Genomic DNA, 26,259 nt, shown 5'->3' with positions numbered 1-26,259 from the left:
TGGGTTTGGAAATTTCTACTTTGCCCTAAAACTTGGATGGGAGTAGTCTCGATCATCAAATAATAAATGAATAGTCCTAGTGGAGTCTGTCAAATCAAAATGGCCTATGCTAACAAAACCTAATGCCTGCCCTATCTCTTGTCCAAAAAGTGTATAAAGGAGATATGTATGTAAAGGAAAATCAGTGTTTGAAAATAAAGAATAAATGTGGCTAAATTGGCTCTGCTCCCCACGTTTAGACAGCACAGAGTAAGGCGGTCCCCGTAGGCAGGAGGACCCACTCTGGCTCGGGTTTTTAACACAAAAACAGTTAAAAATGTGGATTGAGGCCGCCTGACCTTCCACATTAAAGTTCCTCTTTCCAGTCTTTCAAATAACATTTAAAAAAAAGTTCATGCCAGTCCCCCTCTGTCTGGCTCAGACCTCTTCAAAACAAATGTTCACATTGGTCCCTCTCTGTCGGGCTCAGACCTTTCACAACAAAAGCTGTCCACTTATAAGTCTGTTGCTCCACCCTGCAGAGTCCACCCTAAGGGTCAAAGGAGGAAGGGGGCAGGATTATGACAGGGTGTAGTATGACACATGCAGGCACAGGTTCCCTCTCCACAGCTGTCGCTTCACCCCATCTAGAGGGAAGGAGGAGAGTTTATCATGAGGTCAAAATAGTTCCCAGGGTCCAAGTAACAGGAAAAGGGTGAAGAATCCCATGAGGGGTAGGCTGATACATGCAGGCACAGCCCCCCTGCTCCACAGCTGTCCCAGGAAGCCTATGGAGGGATCAAGGAGGAAGGGGGCAGGGACATGATGGGTGGGCAAACATCCAGTGACAACAGCAAAGGAAGGAGATAAAAAGGCCCCCTCAAGCACCCCTATGGTGAACACAGCTGTTCACATGAGTCCAGGGAGGAAGGGGCAGGAATCACAGAATGTAGCATAAACAGGCCCTCTTGGGGAGCAGGAAACTGTTGCCATGAGTGCTGCAATAGATGCCCTGATGTACATAGCTGTCCAAGTGACAGAAAGAGGAGGATGTTACGCTCACCTGGTTCCCACAGGGGCGTCGATCGGACCCAGACAGCTGCGGTCTCCACCAACGTGATGCGTAGTGAAGAGATGACAGTCTGGACTGGCCCGCCTAATCTTGTCTGCTGGACTCGTAGAAGTATTCTCCTGCAAGTGGAGAAAGGGATTTAGCCACCCGTGGACTTTAGTGATGCCCCCCCCCAACAGTTCTCGTTCTCCCCACTAATCACCTCCGATATCCCCTTTTGGTAACCTCACCTTATGTTTTTAAATGATGAGCTCTCCATCCTGCATGGCATGCAGGGGCGCGTAGATACCAGTTACTTCACTGGGTTGAAGGTACTGGAGTGACTCCAGTGTCTATAAAGTTCAAAGAGTTCAATATGTCCGATGTTCACTCTTGTTCCATTCCCTCGTTAGGTTGCAGCTGGGTCCAAAAGAATATTGCCTGGAGGCAGCTGATGGCGTTCAGGTAAGACTCTGTATGACCACACACTGTCCGATAAAAGTTGCATGAGTTTAACTTGCTGTTTTCTCTCCCTTTATAGGTGCGGCATAGGAAGATGCGGTGAATTAAAGAATAATACCTCCGGTGGTAAAGCAGGTAAGCCTATGGTGGCAAAGAGATTGTCTTTGTCGGTTTTCTTGGCTCACCTTGTTATTCCTTTTGTTTTCCCCCCAGGTGCTGGATTTCGACGAAGAAAATGATGGAGGCAGCGCCGAGTCGAAAGATGCGGTGGACTGGTGAGTATAACGCGGCGCTGCTGCTGGCGAAGCGACGCGTGCTAAAATAATGTCCTTTCCAGGCTCGGAGATGTGCTGGGTCCGGAATCAGGTAAGGAATCAAATAATGTCCGTGATCTAACCTCTTCTCCTTTCTTTTCCTTTTGTCTAGGAGCTCTGGATTCGAGGCGGGCGTGGCAGAAGACTGGATGCTGACTTGCAGACACAGTGAGCGTCACGCTGCTGGATGAAGAATAACGCGAAGCATGGGCTGCTGTTCAGGCGTCGTTTAAATAGCCTGCAAAATAGTCCCAGGTAAGAAGTTCCCCAGAACCACACCCGAGTGAAAAATAGTCCCTGTAATAAAATAGTCCCATCCAGGCCTCACGTTGGCTTGGACTCATTTGCTGCATGGTCTGCATAAGGTAAGTAAAGTCTATGAGCCTGCCGCCTATGGCGCCAGGACTTATTTCTATGATGAGCCTGGCGCCTAAGGCACCAGGACTGAATCCAAACAGCCCCCAGCCGGGGCTGTTGGGGTTTTAATGAGTATCTGGATGCCTGCTCCCGGGGCTGATGGACTCAATCCGGATGCCCGGGGGTAGGCATCATGACAGAGGAGGCCTCAGGATGAAGACAGCTGGGTACACAGGGAGGGCATGGGGAGGGGAAGAGTTCCTCTGGTAGAGGTGATTCACTGGCCATAAAACTGGCAGCTGTTAGCTGGGTCTGGGGTGGGAACAATTTTCATGTAATACATTTAAATGCAGCAATCCCCTGTGTCTGGGCCAGTGCAGTCACATACAGTGAACTACATACGAATGAGAAGGGAAAACAGTGAGACTGTTAACTCGCGATTCAACTAAGACTTTGCCGCATGAATGCTCTGGGGGTGTGAGGAGGGGGGGCACATTGGTTCGTTTTTCAAAGATGTTATAAGCGAATAAGCGGGAGCTTCAAGCGTTAGGAAAAAAAGGGGTTGGCTTCCAGAGGACACACCTTTTCTTCGATAATGGTTTAGCCGGCCCACTGGCATCTTTTGATTGAAGTGATGCCTCGAAAGTGCCAGTGTCACTATTATAGATTAAAGGCATTTTTATCTGAAGCCTGAATTATGTGGAACGTTTACATTGGACCAGGGGCTGGCCAGATCCCGGAGGGAGCGCTATAAGGACAGCCTGCATAGCACCTCTCCTCCTCCTCCAGAGGTGGAAAGGGTATCACCGGGCGCAGCCACATCTGGGGCTGCTGGGCCTGGCCACTTCATTGCAGCCCTTCGGCTGAAGTTGCAGCCCCCTGCCTGAAGTCTCTCTTGCAGCCCCCTGCCTGAAGTCTCTCTTGCAGCCCCGGATGAACTCTAGCAACAGGAGCAGCAACGTCTGCTCGGGATCCAGAAGGAGCTTTTAAACTTGAGGTGGGCCTAGGAATCGAAGGGGCCTGGCGTGCTAGATGCCAGCCCTCGCCAGGAGCCTTTATGACGACTAGCGCCTCCTCCGAGGATTGGCGCAGCATGTCAGAAAGGTACAGGGAGCATCCACAGGGCATGCTGTGCTGCATGTGGCTGCCGTATATGAGCTTTTTAACTTGAGGTGGGCCCATAGTCGAAAGGGCCTGGTGTATTAGACGCCAGCCCTCGCCAGGGGCTTTATGCCGACTGGCGCCTCCTTCGAGGATTGGTTCAGCATGTTGGAAGGGTACGGGGCGCACCCACGATGCACACTTGCACGGCATCTGGCTACGATATGTGGCTCAGTGGTGGTAGTGTGGCAGCATTAATGTTGCAGGTGTATTTGGGAGGGTAGTTTGCTTGGGCATCGGCCCGTATTAGCCCGTACTAACTGCCTGGGGATGCTTCGCCCACTGCGATGGGCGATGCTTTCTTTCGGGAAATACAGGGTATGTACTATAGGGCTACTGTCTTGTGGGGCTTGGGCAGCAATGGCGGTTTTCCGTGTCGTATGTGCATCTCACACAAGTGAGGTTATTTGCGCCCATTGGGGCACCGAGGTACGGATACAGTGGCTTTTAGGCCACACAAGTAAGTAATGGTGATTGGCAAATGTTTTTGACATGAGGATTCTCGCCGTGTGGCTGGTTTCACGCGCATGCGATTTGCTGGATCAGGCCGTGCATTTTGCGGGTGTTGTAGTTGGAGCTAGGGTTACTTACGTTGGCCGAGAGAAGTCGAGGGGCACAGGGTTTTTGCGCCATGTTTAGGTCAATGCAGGTTGGACCGTGCCGTGCGTGCTGCATGCGTGGTATTTGGGAAGGAGTGAGGGCTGCTGGTTTCACGCCATGTTTGTATGTATAGGCGGGTAGCGGTTGCGCACCGCCATTGCCTATGGCACGGTTGAGCACTGCGTGAACTTGGGATGTTTTTAATTGTCCGGGTGCCACACCGTTCGTGCAGTGACAAACGCGCAAAAATATAACTCGACGTTGTAGCCTGCTTAAATTTGGTGTTGTTGGCAGGCTGCTGGATGAACCATGTTGGTTGCTGTACCCCCAGATTAGCTGGATGTACTGTATTGCCGCATCTGTATCTTTTCTTGCTTCCATTGTGTACTATGGGCGGTCTCTCCATGCTGACAGCTATGTTTGGGCCATTCTTGGCAGCGCAGGAAATGCCCAGAATGGTGCCAACGATATGTGTACATCATGGGGGACACTTTGTTCAGGTGCCCCTGATGGGCGCCGTACCGAGGGAGCAGTCGGTGTTGCAAGATATTAACGTATGCATGGTGTTCCCTGGGCGGTCACTGTGCCGCTGGGACATTTTTTATTTTGTACGTGTTGGTTGCGAGGACGGGGGACAATTTTCAGGGCAACGTGCTTTTGAGAATTCCCTTTTTGAAGGCATGGACCAAGACTACAAGCAAAATTATGCAAGATGGCAGTTTATTTTCGCGACACAATGTAAATCTAGCGTGGCATCTTCCTTGCACCTTGGCGGATTGCCGCCAGCAGTAATTGCTGGCATGCCACATTCGGAAAAGGTGACTTTCGCGAACAGCCTGTACAGTGTTTTTACGCAATTCCTAAATTGAGTGAGGTCTAAAATTTCTAAAGAGCCTCCTGAGAGTTTAACTGTCACACCGAAAACCAAAAGAAAGCATGTGTTGGGGCTGAGGTTCAGGCGTGGGATTCTTTGCGAGTGTCCAATCGGACTGGTTGTAGCTGTTGGGTGTCCTGACCCACGTTTGAGCTATCATGCTGCAACATTTGGTGCTGTGGGCTTAGAAAATCCAAGATGGCCAAAAAGCCCACATGTGCGCCAGAATCCAGGAGAACCACGCAGTTGTGCGTACACCAAAATGGCTGCCTAACTTGCCACCCACCAGTGCGAGCATGATGGGCCAGGGTGCCATGAGTGGAATGGGTGCCAAAGGTAAAACAGCAGCGCCTGTTAGCTCAAAAACGCTTTAAAATTACCTTTGGTTTCTCTGAATGCCAGCTCAAAATGCCTATTTTCAAACATTGCAACACATCCAAAAATCTCACTGAACACCAGCGGACATCTGGCAGAATGAAGTATGTGTGCATACAAAATCTGGGAAGATGAAGAGCCCAAAACAATGTTCATAACAAAACTGGCTGAGCTATGCATGTCAGCAGCCTAACTGAAACTGGATTAAAACCACCAAAATCGAAATGTTTAAATTAACTGAGTGACCTACTTTTGAGTGTCACATAGTTTGTAACTGTTCAAATGTCATAGTTTTGAACTTAGAATCAGCATTCTAGCTGCATATGTAAAAATTGTATTGACTTAAACTGGGGAACAAAAAATGACATGTAGCTAAAAACTGGCTTAAAGAGATTCCAATTCTGCCCGACAGGAGTGGGGGCTTGCCCAACAAATGCATTCCCAGGCCTGGCTGCATTCTGTTGCTCCTGCCAAAAGGAGGTCACACACTCTCTGATTGAATTACCAGGGGATTGCAAGAATCTAAACAAAGGGCCCAGGCAGATGGTTTATTGGGGTGGTCGTAAATGGCTTCCTTTTGAACAAAGGCCTGTCCTGGACTCAGGCAAATGTTATATTGGGGGCGTCGTAAAAGTGGCTTCCTCTTGGGAGAAGTGGGAGGAGAAGTGCCTCTGGGAGCCACCCGAGCTGGAGGCGGGGACAGGCAGAAGCTTCCCCCATGTGCTTTGGAACCTAAACCACACCCATCTAAGCCAGAGCATAATTTTAAAAAGATAGATAACTCATAGTGCGGACTTGTCAGAATTATATAAGTAATATCATTATTTTTGTGATTTTTCTGTGAACATTTTGAGATGCGTTAGGACCCTGTGGTGTATTCTGGGGGTTGCTAGCGGAAAATAGGGTCTCACTCCAAATGTCTGCATGTTAAAAATCTGACACTTCATCAATTCATGTCCATACTCCTTGCGCACATGTGTGTAAATTTGGGTAAATGTCCGATATTGCAAAACCAGTTAAAAAGCGCAAAATGTTGTCATTTCTGAATGCAAGCCCCCAGGAAGAGCAGAGTTTGAACAGAGTATACCTCATGTGATATGTGATGGGTGCATGTAATTTTAAACAACTGTGTATCTGTGCAATATGTATTTGGGTCAAATATAGATTTATGTGCAATTTGACAGGGGAGTGTACTTTCTGCAGGCCATAAAACAGCATCACCATGACTCACATTTCCTTTCCCCTATCAAGGAGGAGAGAAAAGCTTGACCAATGATCAGTTGAGAGAGGGGCTGGCTTAGTGATGCTGCGCACACACCCACTTTCAAAAGACATAAAAAGAGCCACTGGAAGCTAGAGAGGACATTCAAATACAGTTGCTGCGGAGCGTTTTGCCAGACCACACAACATCCAGAAGATACCAGTTCCAGACTGACTCCAGCTACATACTCCAGAACCTAGAACCTATACTTTAGAACCTAAATCAGAGGCCTAAAACCACAAGATGAGTTCTCTGCAGCAGGCCTCAAATCACTGCAAGCTACTCAGAGCCGGGCGAGCTGCTTGAATCCCTTGCCAAGAACTTTTGCCAGGACCAGTGCAGAGATCCAGGAGCCGTGCAGAGACCGCTGTATCCGGACAGACCAGACCAGACCGTGCAGAACCGCAGACCCAGAGACCAGATCGCTGTGAAGTGCCGCTAGCCTGATTGATCAGATCCGTGACGAGGTCCAGTCCTTCCAAAATATATTGTGAGTACTTAGGTCAGATTGTGACAGAAATAAGCTCTTAGTTTAAAATAATCTAGTCCAAACTGTTTTAATCTAATCAGAACTGCCTCCTAGAAGCTGTCACCTGTCATTTGTAAAGCTGCACCACTGTCATTTGTCAATTCTGCAGCTGCAAGCTGTCACCTGTCATTTTGAGTTTACTTTAAATCCGAAAAACGACCTTTACAAAATCGTTCATATCTCTGGAACCGTTTGGGCTACGAACTTGGTTTAACTTTCCTCTGAAAGCTTAGAATCTAAGCTTTCCAACAAGCCTAGAACCTACTCCTTATACTACCGCAATCACGATTCATGCACTCGCGAATTGTACCGCGATTTGCGATTTGGTTAAAAATCCAGCCACGTGTAGCCATCAGCAGTCATTTCTTTCCTTGCTAAAAATTCGTTTGCCTCTTAATCACCATCTCTGAATCATTTCTAAAGTGAGCCTGCACTCATCCCAAGTATCTCTCACTCACCCTGAACCTCCTAAAGGGAATTAAAAGCATTTTCAGCATATTTTTCATCCATTGCCATCACATTTGAAAAGCACTTGGGCCTGTGTTTTAAAACTCATATCGGTTTTCTCTAAGCTTGCTGGGGGGGAACTGAATTTTGTATTGTATTTGATTGCATTCCTGAGAACTGTGTGCTCCTCTTTCCATCTCCTTCCATTTCTTACATTGCATAGGGGAGGGGGGTGAATTGCCAGAGAAAAAGTGATTATATTATCTTTTGCTAAAATCATCTCAAGTATTTCTGTACTGCCTTTTATTCCTCATTGCTTTTCCCTTGAAATCATAAAAGTATTTTTGCTACTTGATCCATCCTATACTAACTCCTCACTGATTATAAAGAAGTGTGCTAGTGTCAGATTACCCATTGTTGATTAACATTATATTTATAAGGGCGATATCGATTATTAATTTATTATAAAAGCGGGGTATCTATATTTTGTCTTATTTCTCAAATAAACCTTTAAACTTGCAAAACAGAACTACTTCTTGGCTCAGTGGGGTCAGGGGGATTCTAAGAGAGGGGTGTTATATAGGGGTAGTCATCCAGAACTCATGAACTGGACATAAAGATATATCAATAAGGGTTTCCATTCAGTATCCCAGACTAGGCATTGACTTAGCTGTAGTGTTGAATTGAATCTTCTTACAAAGTGGGGGCTCGAGCCGGGATATTCTGGGTTAGAATTACCATTTGTGCAGATTAATACAGTGTGCCAGCTGACCAGATACACATATCCGGTCGGATCACCACGCTGTGTTACGCTGTAAAGCACTCCTCAAAGGAACGCTCTAAGGAAACGGTCTGTTTTGCAAAAATAAAATGCAAACTTCTGTAAGTCAGGAAGGAACTCAAATTCCAGAATGACGACACTGGTAGACATCAAAATAGCCAGAGAGCACTTCTTACATAAGCTATTTGTGAGAGGTGAGTGGACTCATCAGGACCAAACGGTCTGGTTGCAGGCAATCGCGCAACAGGTCACTGAAACAGGGTCAGATACACGGGGAGAACAGGGTCCCCTACATGTGGCCCTGAGTGAACTATATATGGCCCCTAAAGCCAAAGATGAACATAATAAGATTGCCAGGATAGCAGCATATTTGTATCTATATATGGGAGCCATGCAGGACAAATGTGCTGAAGGCCAAGATCTGGCAAATAGGAAACAGCTGGCGTTAGAAAAGGCCCAATCTGACCTGGTCTCTTCTGAGCAGAGGCTGCAGAGGAGCCAGGAGTCAGAAAATGATAGTAGGCAGTATATCATTAAAATAAAAGAGGACATGGATAGACTGCAACAGGAGAAGGCTGACCAGGATACCAGATTTCTGGCCTTGCAGAAGGAGTACCAAGAAGGTTTGGACTCCCTTCTGCAGAGCCAGAAAAAGCTAGAGCAACAACTGGACTTCAACAGGGCATGCACAGAACAGGTAGCCACCCTGCAAATTCGATTAGACAGCGAGTAAGAGGAAAGCAATAAATTGATTCTGAAAGACCTGGATACCCAGGCAGAGTTTGATCAGGAGCACCAGAAAGCTGGTGCCTACCAAAGGCAAAGGGACGACCTGGCGGCACAGATGCAGGCTCTTAGTCAGGAAAGGGACACCTTAGGCCAGGAAGTCTGCCACTTAAAAAGGAAAATGGAAGAAAATCACCTGGCCCTCCAGGGACTGGGTGACCTCCAAAAAGAACACCAGAACTTGTTAGAGCACACCAGGAGGGTGGAGGATGCTCTGGCAAGAAAGGAGCAGGCCAATAGGGACACAGCTCAGGAGGTAACCCTCCTGCAGCAGAGACTGGCCCAGTACTCCAGGACCAATCAGGAGGTACAGAGAGAAAATGAGGCTCTCTGTCAGCACAATGATAGGCTCCAGCAACAGGTAGCGATGCAGGAGAGACTGATAGAGTCTAGTAAGGCCTTAACTGAGGAACTAAAAACGCAGGCTCTTGCATTGCAACAGGAAGCAGGGGCGGATAGAGATGAGGTTCGCTGGGAAAGAGAAACTCCTGAGCATAACCTCAGGAGCCCTAGTACCAGAGGCCTTCATCTCTCTCAGTCCCTGGACTCTGCCACCCCCATGTCCCCTCGCGCACATGAGCCCAGGGCCACGGGGTTGGCAGATTACTATCCAACCAGAAGTATGGGGCTCATAGGCCAGTACTTCCCAGGAATGGAGGGGCGGGCATCCGGGTATGGGCACCCAAGCACAGTGCAATTTAGTGGTGAACCCCAGGAGAGTAGGCCCATTAAGGGCATCCTGAAAACTTCTGCCCAGTTAGGTCAGTGGGGGGGGGTACCCATCAAATCCTGGCAGCAAGGAGGAATCTGAAGACTCCTCTGAACGGCGCAGGACACAGGAGGCCAGGTCCCCACATTCTGCCAGCCATTCCCAGGCTCGCAGAATCCGGGAAAACCTGGAAGATCAGACAGGAACCTCTGGGAGCAGTGCCTCTGAGTCAGAGGATGAATGGACCAGGGTTACCCGAACCAAAAAGGCCAATAAGGCAAAAAGGGCCTTGCTTAAGGACCCATTGAAGCAAATAAAGGCAATAAGGAGTGTCATCACGCCTTATCATAAGAACGCCAAGTATTCCGTTTGGGAACACTTGGAGCTCTATGAGCAAATGATGGAGACTTTCCATTTGAAGGACAGCAGTAGCTGCATCCAGTACGTCAAATGGACATTCTCCCCAGAATACTCCAGTTTCTTTGCGGGGCTGGAGGACCAAAATCATTTAAGATGGCCATCTTGAAACATTTTTCTGTTCACAGAAATCCTCAAGAGGCTCGCAAGGCAGCCTACAATTTGCAATGTGGGGAGGATCAGGCCCCACAAGAGTTTGTGCAAGAATTAAAACGTGCTTTTGCGCAGACCACCAGACGGGTGCGCACGGATAGCAGAGAATTTATCAATACGTTTTTCCATACCTTACCAAATACATAATGACCCAGCTCGTGAGAGATTTTCATGAGAAAAGATCTTTAGACTGGGTCATTCAACAGGCTACCCGGATCTATGAGGTGCAGAAGCCTATCGAAAATAAAAATAACGCGCCGAAAAACCCCAAAACCAACAGCACCCCGGCTGCTGCCAAGGTGGCAGAGGTAAAGGTTGCCCCCGTTTTAGATTTGGAGATGGGGGGGCCTAAAAACCTGCCTGCACCAAATAATTCACAGCCCAGAAGGCCCTCGGGCCAGTCATAGACAGGGAGTCGAGGAGGTAGTCCCACAAATGGGGTCCCCCGCTCCCCTGACTATGTAAGTCCCCGCTACAAGGGAAACCGACCAGTCCTGGGTTATGTGTGGACTCCTCCAGCCCAAGGGGGGGGGGATCCGGCCAAGCACCTAACCCAGGGAACTTCCCTCCCAACTTCCCACAGGAGGGCAGAAATTCTCCAAATCCTGGGCAGAACTTTTTCCCCAGGTATCCACCCAATTTCCAGCCCCAAAATCATCCATCCTTCTTTCCCCAATTCCCTGAGCCCAGACAACCTAATCCGGGAGAGGGGAGGCCAAGGGTGGAGGGGTACCAAAATCTTCCCAACCAGGGGTACTACCAGAGAAGGGATAGCTACCCTTCCCGGGATCAGCCCAGGGGAGAAAATAGAGCCCCGTATCAGCCTGAGCGGGTTTCACAACTTGAGCGCCAGGTCCAAAATATGGCACGAGATCTGGGTAACATACCGAGGGCTCAACAGAACCCTCAGATGAGCATGCCACCACAGAATGCCCCAAACTCTGGACCTGGTGTCCCAGAACAATGACGGGGGCAGCACCCCGATAACACACCGGTTCCCAGGGAGGAGGCACAAGGGAAAGGGGGGTGTAAAGCCTTGGAGGAAGCTTCCTTCCCAACTTGTAAACAGCCCCTGGAAAACCAGGAACCGGAAACAAAATCTCCTACCCCTGAAAGCCTGCCTCCCAAGGAGCAGAGGGGGGGTAGGAGAAACAAAGGACCCAAACAGACCCACTTTGTGGAGGAGGTACAGGTCTTCCAATTTGAGGGAGAGGGATCCTCAGAGGATCCTGGGGAAAGAATCTTCTCCTTTAGAGATGGGGGAACTCCTCCCAAGGAAAAATGGGTCCCAAGGGATGCCAGCTGTCATGAGCGCTACTCCCGAGGAGCCAAGACTGGCAAAGCATCCCCGGAAGCAGGCTCATCATCCACACCCCCGGTTCCAGCAGACCCCTACAGGGGCCCTTTGGACCATGTCCTGGCGCCTCTGGCGCCAGGCTCATAAGGAACCACAGTCACGGCGCCATGGGCGCCGGGCTCATATTCTTAAAGTGTGCAGTAGTGATTGGGTGGACTTACCTGTGGCAGACCATGCTGCATACTCACCTAGAACAATCCAAGCTGGGTGAAGTCCCAGCCACTGGCTGGGAGGGACCAATCCTCTGTTACAGGAACTCTTTTCTTACCTGGGTGGGGCTGATGCTAATCCTCTGACACTGGAACTCTTTTCTTACCTGGGTGAGGCTGGAGGAAGAATACGCACCAAAGCACTTCTCCACTATTTAAACCACGCCCGATAGAATTCACGTGCTTCGCGTTATTCTGCAACAGCAGCAGGACGCTCACCGAGTCGGCTCCTGCATTCCAGGTCCAGACACACCCTCAGCTTCTCGAGCAGCAACCTGTGGATGAAGAAAAGGCACAGGAACATCTACTCACCAGAATTCAGCTACAAGAGTCCAATCTCCGACAACCTGCAAATAAAGACATAAGGTTAGAAAACGGGCAACACGCTCGCAGCTGCGCTCGCTTACCTTATCCATCCGTGATCACACCGGAGTTCACCGCGGCCTTCGCTTCGGCAGCATCCCAGCACCTGGAAGACAAAAGACATTGTTAGTGGTGTCCGAGCCGAAGGGTTCGCAACTCAGTTATACTTACGCGCTTCTTCACGCGCAGCAGCGGCAGCATCACCCTCAGCATTTCGGCATCTGAAAGAAAGGAAAAGACATTATTAGAGGTGCCCATTTTGAAGGGGCCACAATTCAGTAATACTTACGCGCTTCTTCACGCGCAGCAGCGGCAGCATCGCCCTCAGCATTTCGGCACCTGAAAGGAAGGAAAAGACATTATCAGAGGCGCCCATTTGGAAACGGCCACAATTCAGTTATACTTACGTGCCACCGCACGTGCAACAGCGGCGGCATCGCCCACAGCATCTCGGCACCTGAAAGACAGAAAAGGACATTATAAAAGGGTGCTCCTTCAGAAGCGGCCTCAGATCTTCTATACTCACGAGCCTCTTCTTGCACAGCAGTGGTGGTGTTGCCAACAGCTCCTCGGCACCTGAAGGACTATTACAAGCCACAAAAGGACACTGAGCCTAAACACTGAAATCATCCAGTGACGTAACTGGGTTCCACGCGCCCCTGCACCAGAAGCAGGATGGAGAGCTCGGCTTTACTAAACCAAAGGTGAGAGTTCGTGGAGACCAGTCGAGAACCAAGAAGTGGGAAAAGCAGAAGATTGGTGGGAGAACTTATCCAACCAGCTTGTAATTACCCCTTTTTCTTCCACCTGCAGAAAACTCACCTTACAAGCCAGACAGTCAATATTCGAAGGTCCTGCCCAGAGCGTCTTCCGAGTTCTACGCCTCATCATAGTCATAGAAGCAACTGTAGCAGTCCAGTTTGGGTCAGCGCCTCCGTGGGAATCAGGTGAGCGTTACACCAATTCAGACTGGGGAGATATGGAGACTGAGCTACCGCCGCCCATCATCTCATCCCAGAACCCACAATACCGAAATCCCCTGGTTCAAACCCATCCTGATGACTGCCTCCAAAAATGGCGGGGCGGCCCAGAACCGAAACCAGGGGAACCCACAATGGCTCTGATCTCCAGTTGCCAACTTTTTCTTTCAGATTCCCAAGGCTCTCCACAGAATTCTGCCCAAATCTCTTCGCTAGCAATGTCCAAAACCAGAAAGTTAGCCCACCAGTTGTCCAAAAATGTGCATTATCTGTGCCCCCTTGAGGAGAAGGAGGGAAGATACTATGCCCCGGTACAAGTACAGGGGCGGGGTACAATTTTGGCACTGGTGGACACTGGATCCCAAGCTACCCTTCTGTCCAAAAGGGCCTTTGAGGAACTAAATGCAGGAAGGGGGGAGAATTACTGAATTCCTCTCACCTCTCTTCCTGGACAACTGCAGAACTTTGACGGGAAGGAAATTCCCGTTGAGAGGACTGCAGACTTGGACATTAAAATTGGGCGACACAAGGTGAAACACCCGGTCATAGTAGTGACTCCAGAGGGCACCCCTTGTTTACTAGGGAATGACCTCCTGAGAAGGTTGTCACCCCTAATAGATTGCGTAAACAAGGTCCTCTGGACCCAGACTAGCCGACCAATAAAATTAAAACAGAGTGTCAACCATGTTAGTTTAAACGGCACCTGCCACATGGTTGAACAAAAATCTGACCAAGTAGAATTTCACTTCCAGAACAACCAAATTCCAGACGTGACAGTAATAGCAGTAGGACAACAGACTGGTGATGGGGGTCCTCTCTATTTCTGAAAATCAACCTTCCTTCCAGTTTAAGGTGGTATTCCACACTGGAAGGAAACACCCTGAAATTCTTTACTAATCCACAATCAGAAACTCCCACTCCCATAGTCCAGAAAGATGTGAAATCAGCTCAGAGCCTGGCTGATATTCAGCAAATTGGAGAGCAGTTGTTCATCCCTGTTCAGTTAAATGATGGGAAGGACTCTGTTCTCGCTCTAGTGTGCGTGAACAACGGTAAGAGCTTCATCAGCGAAGCCATGTTCCGCCAACTCCCAAAAGATCCAGCCATTCCCACATTCAAACTGATAGACAAATGGGAAATGGACCTGGAAGCACCTAATTCCAAACATCTCCTGCCAAGCAGGTGTATGCTCAAAATCTCCACTGGCAACAAGAGCATAGTCCATAATTGTTGGGTCGTGCGAGACGTCACTGCCGCCTTTTACTTAGGCAGTGACATTCTCAATCGCTTTGCCATTAGTTTGGACCTAATAAACTTCAAAGCTTGGTCCCGATTAGCGGATAATCCCATGGGCTTTGATGATCCAGAAAAAGCATTTAGGTCAGCTCAATTGCTACCTTATGCAGTTGAAATTCAGATCAAAGAGGAAGTCACCATCCCAGAAAGGACCCGACAATTCTCCCTGGAAGTGAAAGTTAAAAGAGGACAACATTTGAAAAACCCTGATGCTTACATACATCTAAACGCTTCTCTCCAACAGCAAGGGTTGGGGGTAAACCCAACTCCATTAGTCAACATAGAACACAACACCATTCTAATAGAGGTGGATAACAGCGACTTAAAGAGTATTACTCTAGCCGCAGGCACCATTATTGGAATGGCAGTTGATGACCGACATTTTTCCATCGATTTAGGCAATGAACTGTTAGGACCAATCCCCAAGGACTGCTTTGACAGTGACAGTGATGACAATACAACACCAGACAGGATTTTTACCCGCATGGGGGGAACTTCCTGTTGTACACTTCCTGCCTCTATGGTAAGGAAGATGTGACTTGTGACTTCAGGAGGGATGAGGTGATTTTCCAGGTCCATGAGGGTTGCCTTTCCCACCTGAGGCCTCCAGTCCAAATCAGCACTCTGACCAGGGACTTCTCCACCCAGCTGGAGGAGGCCGCTGAGATAGCCAAACCAGAAGTCTTTCCAGGCTTCAGGCAGATGGTGGAAGAGAGAGTCAACCTAGCTGATGCCTGTGTGACTCTGGAACAAAAGCAAAAGTTGAAACAAGTTTTCTTGGATTTCCAAGATCTCTTTGCGGTAGACTCATATGACTGTGGCCACACCGACATCCACACAACAACAATCCCCACGGACCCTGGAATGACTCCAGTGTTTGTGAAGCAATATCGCTTGCCTCTTGCATCCATGGAGTCCCTTACTGAAATAATTAAGAACCTTGAGTCCCGGGGAATAATCTGTCCAGTTCACAGCACCTTCAATAACCCGGTGCTGGGAATATTGAAGCCAAACGGCCAGTGGAGACTCTGCGCCGACCTCAGGGAGCTCAACAAACAGGTCCATACTTCCCGATGGCCTCTGCCCTACATTGACCAAGGGCTGGCCCAGATTCAGGGGTCACAGGTATTCACAGCAATAGACCTGACCAATGGATACTGTCAGTAGGGAGGATCAATACAAACTGGCTTTTACCTTTGGGGGCCAGCAGTACACATGGAACCGGACTCCCTTCGGATACCTCAACTCCGGCAATGAATTCAACATTTTCCTACATAAGGCCATGCCCGACCTGGGTTCGAGGGGTAACCTGGCTTATGTAGATGATGTCCTCATCAAAAGTTCATCTGTGGAGGAACACATAGCGGAGATCCGTTATGTTCTGACCCAGTTGAGGGCCGCCGGAGCAAAACTTTCCTTTCAGAAAGCACAGTGGTGTAGAACCCGTGTTAATTTCTTGGGGCATGAGATTACTCCTCAGGGTCTCTGTCCCCAGGAAAAGAAAGTGGAAGCACTTCAGAAACTGAAAGACCCCACAACTCTGCAGGAACTAAGGAGCCTCCTTGGACTGACTAATTACAGCAGAAAGTTCATTGAAGGCTATGCAGAGATCACTAGACCCCTGATTCATCTCTTGAAGGGGGGGGGTCAAGTGGGAATGGGGTCCAGAACAATCCGAGGCGGTAAGACAACTCAAAAGAAGCCTCTCACAAGCGCCTTGCCTAGCTTACCTTGTCAGAAACAAGGAGTTCTTCCTGGAGACGGGGTTCTCTAATACGTGCTTGACCGCAGTATTATACCAAAAGCATGACAAGGTCAATAAAGTAATCTCCTATGCGAGCAAAACTTTATCCTCTGTGGAGGAAAAATTCAACGATTGTGAGAAGGCACTCCTGGCAACGGTGTGAACATTGAAGAATTACCGCCCGTTTATCAATGGGGAACACATCATAGTGGAGACTCAACACCAGCCTCTGCAATATCTCCAAAGTGACAGAATCCGGGCCGGAAATGTGAGTAATTCCCGAATTACTTCCTGGATTCTGTCAATGCAAGGCTTTCCTGTGGAGGTCAGATATGGCCAAAACAAGAAGAGTCCCCTCGCGCAAGGTCTGGCTGACTTGCATGATTGTGCCAGAGAAAACTGTCTCGAGGACGAAAGTCTAAAAATCAAGGACAACATGGAGGCATACCTTAATTCCCCACACAAAGTCTTTGAAAAAGACAAGTGTGAGGGAATGCCCACTGTCTATGTGGATGGATGCTCTTACCATGTTGACAACGACGGGGAGAAAGAACTGGTGGCTGGCGTAGGAAATGCATGGGTGAAGGAGTTCCCAGAACCCTCCGCTGGATACAAAATTGGTCCCCGAAGTGGTCAGCTGGCAGAATTGATGGCTGTGCATCAGGCCATCCTCACTGCTGTCCAACATCAACTCCAGGAACTGGTCATAATCACAGATTCGGATTATGTACGGAACGGGTTCGTGGAGCACCTGGTCAACTGGAAAACCAGAGGCATGTTATGCGCTAATAACAAACCCTTGAAACATGGGAAGTTAATCCAAAACATTGATGATCTGGTCACATCGAATGGGATGACCATCTACTGGAAAAAGATCAAGGGTCATTCCAAAGTAGAGGGACCAGACAAAACTGGAAATGACTTAGCTGATCAGCTGGCCAAAACCGGGGCCATCCAAGGGGATCTACTAGAAATAGAGTCCCTATTGGGGGAAATCCAGGTCACTGCTATCACTAGGTCCCAGTCAAATGCTCACAATGATCTTTCAACTGCCCAATGGAGCAAGGAGACCCCTGATGCTGATTTGATTACAGCTCAGAAGGGGGATCCAATTATTGGTAAGTTTTACCAACACCTTGAGGACCCTGAGAACTTTCCCCTGACGGATACCAATTACATTGGGAAAGAGGACCTAAGAGTGTTGATGAAATGTCCAAAAATGTTCCGAATCCAAGACGGTTTGTTGGTAAGGAAATCCCAAGCTGGACATGATCAGTGGGTGGTTCCTACCTCATTCCGAAGCCTGATGTTAAGTCACGCCCATGATGCGGCCACCGCCGGTCATAGGGGGTTTCACACAACACTGGAAATCTTAAGAGAGGTTGCATACTGGCCACACATGGGGCAGGACCTCGACCAATACTTGAAGGGGTGTCTTGTGTGTGCACAATTTCAGCCAACATCCCTCACACACCGGGCACCTCTCCAAAAGAGGGGTATGACACTGCCATGGTCAGATTTGCAAATCGTCTTTGTAGGCCCTGTAGTCCGCTCGTCTACAGGAAACAAGTACATGTTGACCGTTACATGCTTGTTTACCAAGTGGGTGGAATGTCTCCCAGCTCCAAACTGCAAGGCAGAAACAGCAGCTGCCCTGATGATTAACCACATCTTTTCCCGTTTTGGTCTACCTCAGAGGATTGAGTCAGACAGAGGTAGCCACTTCACCAGTGAAGTAATGACAAAGATGTGGGAGATACTGGGGGTTAAAAGGAAGCTACACATTGCTTACAGGCCAGCTTCTTCTGGAGCAGTGGAGAGATACAACCGAACCATTGTGAGCATATTAAAGAAGTTTGTGGCAGATTCTGGGCCAAGTTGGGCTATCCGATTACCCCTGGTCCTAATGGCCATCAGATCTACCCCTTCATCTGCAACCAAAATGTCACCATTTGAGTTGATGACTGGACGCAAGATGGTGCTTCCCCAGCATTTGCTCTACAGAACCCAAGAGCAAACGTTGATAAATGCCTCCACAACTCATGAGTATGTGGAGAATTTAAGGAAACAGCTTCAGCATGCTTTTGCCTATGCTCAGCGGAATCTAGAAAGATCAGCCGAGAGCATGAAGACCCACTATGATTTAAAAACTACCCGAAAGGAATATAAGGTGGGTGATCGGGTCTATCTATATAATTTCCAAAGGAAACAGGCCAAACAGCGAAAATTCTTGCCTACATGGAAGGGACCGTTTGAAATTATAGACAAGATCTCCCCTGTTGCCTATAAGATCTGCATCCCCAAAGGCGGTTTGGCAGAGGGGGAAGACAAGTGAGTCCACATAAACCAGTTGAAGTGTTGCCATCCCAGGCACACTTTGCAGCAACTGGAGGAGTCCTCTGTAATCCCAGAGGGTACCGCTCCAGAGTAATTCAATTCCAACCCTAAAATATCCTACATATAGCCTATCAAATTCTGTGTTTCTCAAGTTTATGTGTTCCTGTCGCTTAATTTAAAAAAATGTGCATGTTCATATCTGTTGAGTTCTAAAATAGATATGCCACCCCACAATATCAATGGTGGGGGAGAAATGTCCATGAATAGGTTTTGCTGCTTTTCCTTTGTCATCCTAGGAGAAAGAAAAACCTGGAGACTGGCCAAGGAGGACGATCCGGAGACCGGAAGCAGAGAACCGAGGGGCACAGGGTACCGCCCAATCTTCCCATCAGGACCGGCGAGGAGAACCAATCGATCAGTACCGGATGGAGGAAAAGATGCTGAACTGTGCCATTTGCAGAATTGGGAGAAGATTTTGCGGACATACCAGTGCGTGGGTCAAAACCTTCTGTGCACTCGACTCCCCATCGACTCAAATTCAAAGTGCAGTCGCGTGGGGGGGCCTTGTTGGGTGTCCTGATCCACGTTTGAGCTATCATGCTGCAACATTTGGTGCTGTGGGCTTAGAAAATCCAAGATGGCCAAAAAGCTCGATGTGCGTCAGAATCCAGGAGAGCCACGCAGTTGTGCGTACACCAAAATGGCTGCCTAACTTGCCACCCACCAGTGCGAGCATGATTTGCCAGGGTGCCATGAGTGGAATGGGTGCCAAAGGTAAAACAGCAGCGCCTGTTAGCTCAAAAACACTTTAAAATTACCTTTGGTTTCTCTGAATGCCAGCTCAAAATGCCTATTTTCAAACATTGCAACACATCCAAAAATCTCACTGAACACCAGCGGACATCTGGCAAAATGAAGTATGTGTGCATACAAAATCTGTGAAGATGAAGAGCCCAAAACAATGTTCATAACAAAACTGGCTGAGCTATGCATGTCAGCAGCCTAACTGAAACTGGATTAAAACCACCAAAATCGAAATGTTTAAATTAACTGAGTGACCTACTTTTGAGTGTCACATAGTTTGTAACTGTTAAAATGTCATAGTTTTGAACTTAGAATCAGCATTCTAGCTGCATATGTAAACATTGTATTGACTTAAACTGGGGAACAAAACATTACATGTAGCTAAAAACTGGCTTAAAGAGATTCCAATTCTGCCCGACAGGAGTGGGGGCTTGCCCAACAAATGCATTCCCAGGCCTGGCTGCATTCTGTTGCTCCTGCCAAAAGGAGGTCACACACTCTCTGATTGAATTACCAGGGGATTGCAAGAAACTAAACAAAGGGCCCAGGCAGATGGTTTATTGGGGTGGTCGTAAATGGCTTCCTTTTGAACAAAGGCCTGTCCTGGACTCAGGCAAATGTTATATTGGGGGCGTCGTAAAAGTGGCTTCCTCTTGGGAGAAGTGGGAGGAGAAGTGCCTCTGGGAGCCACCCGAGCTGGAGGCGGGGACAGGCAGAAGCTTCCCCCATGTGCTTTGGAACCTAAACCACACCCATCTGGGCCAGAGCATAATTTTAAAAAGATAGATAACTCATAGTGCGGACTTGTCAGAATTATATAAGTAATATCATTATTTTTGTGATTTTTCTGTGAACATTTTGAGATGCGTTAGGACCCTGTGGTGTATTCTGGGGGTTGCTAGCGGAAAATAGGGTCTCACTCCAAATGTCTGCATGTTAAAAATCTGACACTTCATCAATTCATGGCCATACTCCTTGCGCACATGTGTGTAAATTTGGGTAAATGTCCGATATTGCAAAACCAGTTAAAAAGCGCAAAATGTTGTCATTTCTGAATGCAAGCCCCCAGGGAGAGCAGAGTTTGAACAGAGTATATCTCATGTGATATGTGATGAGTGTATGTAATTTTAAACAACTGTGTATCTGTGCAATATGTATTTGGGTCAAATATAGATTTATGTGCAATTTGACAGGGGAGTGTCCTTTCTGCAGGCCATAAAACAGCATCACCATGACTCACATTTCCTTTCCCCTATCAAGGAAGAGAGAAAAGCTTGACCAATGATAAGTTGAGAGAGGGGCTGGCTTAGTGATGCTGCGCACACACCCACTTTCAAAAGACATAAAAAGAGCCACTGGAAGCTAGAGAGGACATTCAAATCCAGTTGCTGCGGAGCATTTTGCCGGAGCACACAACATCCAGAAGATACCAGTTCCAGACTGACTCCAGCTACATACTCCAGAACCTAGAACTTATACTTTAGAACCTAAATCAGAGGCCTAAAACCACAAGATGAGTTCTCTGCAGCAGGCCTCAAATCACTGCAAGCTACTCACAGCTGGGCGAGCTGCTTGAATCCCTTGCCAAGAACTTTTGCCAGGACCAGTGCAGAGATCCAGGAGCCGTGCAGAGACTGCTGTATCCGGACAGACCAGACCAGACCGTGCAGAACCGCAGACCCAGAGACCAGATCGCTGTGAAGTGCCGCTAGCCTGATTGATCAGATCCGTGACGAGGTCCAGTCCTTCCAAAATATATTGTGAGTACTTAGGTCAGATTGTGACAGAAATAAGATCTTAGTTTAAAATAATCTAGTCCAAACTATTTTAATCTAACCAGAACTGCCTCCTAGAAGCTGTCACCTGTCATTTGTAAAGCTGCACCACTGTCATTTGTCAATTCTGCAGCTGCAAGCTGTCACCTGTCATTTTGAGTTTACTTTAAATCCGAAAAACGACCTTTACAAAATCGTTCATATCTCTGGAACCGTTTGGGCTACGAACTTGGTTTAACTTTCCTCTGAAGGCTTAGAATCTAAGCTTTCCAACAAGCCTAGAACCTACTCCTTATACTCTTTCCGCAATCACGATTCACGCACTCGTGAATTTTACCGCGATTTGCGATTTGGTTAAAAATCCAGCCACGTGTAACCATCAGCAGTTATTTCTTTCCTTGCTAAAAATTAATTTGCCTCTTAATCACCATCTCTGAATCATTCCTAAAGTGAGCCTGCACTCATCCCAAGTATCTCTCACTCACCCTGAACCTCTTAAAGAGAATTAAAAGCATTTTCAGCATATTTTTCATCCATTGCCATCACATTTAAAAAGCACTTGGGCCTGTGTTTTAAAACTCATATCGGTTTTCTCTAAGCTTGCTGGGAGTGAACTGAATTTTGTATTGTATTTGATTGCATTCCTGAGAACTGTGTGCTCCTCTTTCCATCTCCTTCCATTTCTTACATTGCATAGGGGAGGGGGGTGAATTGCCAGAGAAAAAGTGATTATATTATCTTTTGCTAAAATCATCTCAAGTATTTCTGTACTGCCTTTTATTCCTCATTGCTTTTCCCTTGAAATCATAAAAGTATTTTTGCTACTTGATCCATCCTATACTAACTCCTCATTGATTATAAAGAAGTGTGCTAGCGTCAGATTACCCATTGTTGATTAACATTATATTTATAAGGGCGATATTGATTATTAATTTATTATAAAAGCATAAAAGCGTGGTATCTATATTTTGTCTTATTTCTCAAATAAACCTTTAAACTTGCAAAACAGAAATACTTCTTGGCTCAGTGGGTTCAGGGGGATTCTAAGAGAGGGGTGTTATATAGGGGTAGTCATCCAGAACTCATGAACTGGACATAAAGATATATCAATAAGGGTTTCCATTCAGTATCCCAGACTAGGCATGGATTTAGCTGTAGTGTTGAATTGAATCTTCTTACATAGCCTAATCCACTGGCTCCCACGATACAATTGAATATAGAGGGCAGGTCAAAAGTTGCGAATGGTACACCTGCCTGGGTGACTGTACCAGCACTTAGGGATCAAGCTTAGCGCCGGGCCCTAGTAATTGGGGCAGGATGCGTCGCAGCCGCCCCCCACCCTCCTCCCTACAGCCCCCCAGCATCGATTGGTCTATAGTTGCCTCCTATGAAAGAGCCGCTTTCCCCATCTCGAGTATGATGGCTTAAATGTGTATTGGTAACTGAGGTCGCCATTGTGTTGCCTTTGCCCGAGAGCTGCTAATGATCGAATGGTAGCTCTGCTTCCTGCACACGGAGCATTGTGTGCAGTCCAACAACACATTTAAATATAAATGTAATTTTATCATTCCTGGCCTAATAATATATGAATGGCTGAACCTGCGCGTGAGAATAGGGCTCCCTACAGGTTTTGTCTATTGCGACCTGCCTGCGTATTAAGGGCAATCATTCTTTTTTTTTTGTGTGTGTTTTATCAAAATGTATTGATTTTACAAAATGTGTTCTCTTTGTTGTCCTTGCTTCTCGTTGTTTGTTTCTTTACGGTGTGGAGTTTTCTTCCTTCATGCAATCTGCCAGGGGCGCTTCCAGGATTTTTACAGCTGCTATCGTCCAGCGGGTTTTTCTTCCACTTAGCAGACGGGGCCACCAGGAGTCTTCCTCTCTCAGTCCGAAAGGTTCGAGGAGAGGCATTAAGTATGCTTTTCTTAGGGTGGCTGTTTTCGGGCACGTCATCAGGAGATGTTTTACTGATTCGATTTCAGAGGCGTTCTTGCATAGACGGCAACTGTTAGATGTGGATAGGCCTCTGAGAGCTCTGATTTCGTTAGTGTGCAGAAGGTTTAGCCTGGCCCTTAGAAAAGTTTGTCTCTTGCGTTTGTCGAGAAAGCATGTAAACACTTTATCAATTTCGTTGAGGTTTTTCAGTTGAATCGGGAGGTGGGCCAGGAGTTTGTTTGAGGCGGCCTTGTCTTGCGTTTCTAACCAGTCGAGTTCATTTAGCTTTTTCTTGACTCGCATTGGATTTTGGATGAGGTCTTCCTTGTTACAGCCAATTTGCTCTTGTTGGATTTTCTTCTTGAGTGCCCAGGTTGAGAGCATTTTATACTTTGCGGCGACTATTTCTTGTTTTATCAATTTGTATTGTTGGGCTGTGTCTGGCATGATCACTTTTCTGTATAAAGCCATTTCATTGCAATCGACTGACGCTTTTAGCGAGAGTAGGACCAGTTCCCTCCTGATTTCTGGTAGTGATGTTGACTTTGGCAGTCGTAGCACTTCTCGCCAAAAGTGGGCTTCGATTTTCTCTCAAAGAGGTGAGGGTATTGTCGGCATGCCTTTTACTCAGTAGGTCAGGGACGGAGTTACTTTCCCTTTTTAGTACTTTATCACTGGCATGAGAGAGAAGCGACCGAATTTCCTATCCATTGCCTTCGCCTGGGAAGAGAATTCCTGAGTTTTTTCCCAAAGGTTAGTCTGCATGCTTGACTCGTTGCCAGAACTGCTGATCCGACCCCTAGGTACTTGAATTCTTTTACTTGTTCGATTTTGGTGGATTCAATTGTCCATTGATTGGGTTTTCTATTTGTTTTTGTAGATTTTTCAAGCACCAAGATTTTGTTTTTTTCTTTATAGATCTCCAGGTTGTTTTTCGTTATATAGGTGGCCAGGTTGACGAATTGGCGTTGGAGTCCTATCGGCGTCTGGTCGATCAAGATGATGTCGTCTGCGTATAGGAGCCTGGAGACTCCGGTCCCCCCTATTTTTGGTGGAAATATTCATAGGGCTTTGCAGGTCTCTTTATAGTCTCCAAGAAAAGCTGTGAAGAGCGTGGGTGCCAAGGGGCAGCCCTGCTTCACTCCTCTATTTGTCGGGATTTCTTCGGAAAGAGTGCCATTGTGGTTGATCTTTACTCTTATTGTGGTTTTTGAGTGTAGTGCGATGATGGGGTCCAAGATCTGGTCAGTGCAGTTCCATGCTACCAGCTTTGACCAAAGGAGGTCCCGATCGATTTTGTCAAATGCGTGGGTTAAGTCGACAAAGGCCAGATATACCTTTTTTCCTTGAGCTCTTGAGATGTTTTTTATTATGCTCAGAAGCATGATGTTTGTTGTGGTCCCAACGTTCTTGGTGAAGCCCGCTTGGAAAGGGTCATTGCACAGGGAGTGTTTTGCCCAGTGTTGGAAGCTTTCTAAGAGACAGGTGCCGTAGATTTTTCCTATTGTATCCAGCAGGGCTATGGGGCGATAATCTGACGGGTCAGAACTGTCACCCTTTTTGAAGATGGCTACAACTGTTGCTGAGGTCAAAGAACTGGGAATTGTCTTTGAGAGGCTAATCTCTTTGAACACAATGCTGATGAATGATGCCCATGAGCCTTGGTGGTTTTTCAGGTCAATGTTCGTTATCCCGGGGGTGTGGCTACATGGCTGTGTGAGTGGACGCGATTCCGGATGGCTCCCGCAGATCCGACACTGATCCTTGGATTTTACCGTGCTCCATCCTGCTACACGTGCCTGATGCACACCTGTGGAAGTATGAACATGAGGGGCACAATATGAGCGGAAAGAAGGACTGAACCGCGGCGTGACAGACGTGTAACGGACGAAAGAAGATTTGAGGAGCCCGAGTTTTGGGACAAATCAAAATGGCGGATGGCGAACAAAGGGCGATAAACTGACCGCTGCGTCGCTGGGAGAGGTGGCAAGCGAAGTTCAGCGGAGACCGAGCCCGTCGTGTCCTGGCAGGACAGGAAGAGCTTGGCGGGTATAGCAACAAAGGAGGACCGCTGCGGATGGGGAGAGGTCCGCCACGTTAAGACACAAAAGGGAGCGGGCTGAGGTCCACGAAGCACAGACGAGCCGACAGCTCAGGGTGCCTGCGAGAGAGTGGTGAGAGGTTGTGGGCGGCGCTGTCATCGGGACGCCGTGCAGGGCTGGAGAGGAACAGCCTCCGGCTCAGGGTAACATCGGGACACATGACAGCGGAGAGGCCGCGACTCCGTGTCCGACGCCCAGCCCGCAGACTTCAACATTGCCAGTAGGACAGGGCCCCCCCATGACGCTCCGGTCTTGAGGAGCGGGGATACTGCGGGAGGCACTTGCCTTTGAAGAGGCACTAATTGATATGCGGCCGACCTTCTCAGGACATTACTGAAGCACATTGAAGAGCGGGCGGCGCCGAGAAAAGCAGGACCTGTACCACTGCACATCGGCAGCAATGGATACATTTGTATCGTACTAAGTGCCAGTGTCCGCTCCGGTGGGGCGCGCTGCACTAAGCAACAACTCTGGGGAAGCCTACAGATAAGTTCAGGGAGTGAGAATGTATGCAGCAGTTGGGGCCTGATCTGTAAGTGCCGCACCAACATATAGCACGCAGCAGGTCACTCATTAAGCACCCAACAAGCGGGCTAGCACGTGCACCCCAAGCTGGGAAGTTAACCAGAGGAATCGGATCCGAAACACCACCGTATCCACGGAAAAAGGAAGGTACGTGGCCCATTGATATGGACATGCAGCACCGAGGCCAGAGTCACTGTGCGCCAGATGTCTGGACTGGGCCACTGGACCAGCCTCCAGTGGGAGGTAACGCTGATATCTATTGTATGGTGCCGGGGCCCCTACACATCACACCACAGGGGGGTGGCAGGCCAGCAGAGCTACCCGGCACACGCAAGAGGCAACGAGTGCAGGCTCTGAGCACAACTCGGAGTGAGGGCCAGGCTGGAGCTCACCCTCACAGGTGACGCCTGCTACTGGGGACAGCCACGGCCACACCAACTCTCAGACAGGACTCCGGGTCCAGGGGCGCAGGCAGCGCCCTGACATATTACTGGTCGCAGCACAAACATCACGTGGAGCGACAGTGGAAGCGGACACCCCCTGGCCTACGCAGTAGGCAGCACACGCCCGGCTATA

Source organism: Ambystoma mexicanum, chromosome 2q, assembly GCF_040938575.1.
Source record: "Ambystoma mexicanum isolate Mex_15411 chromosome 2q, UKY_AmexF1_1, whole genome shotgun sequence".
Lineage (NCBI taxonomy): Eukaryota > Metazoa > Chordata > Amphibia > Caudata > Ambystomatidae > Ambystoma > Ambystoma mexicanum.
Note: the sequence above shows the minus strand (reverse complement) of the source record.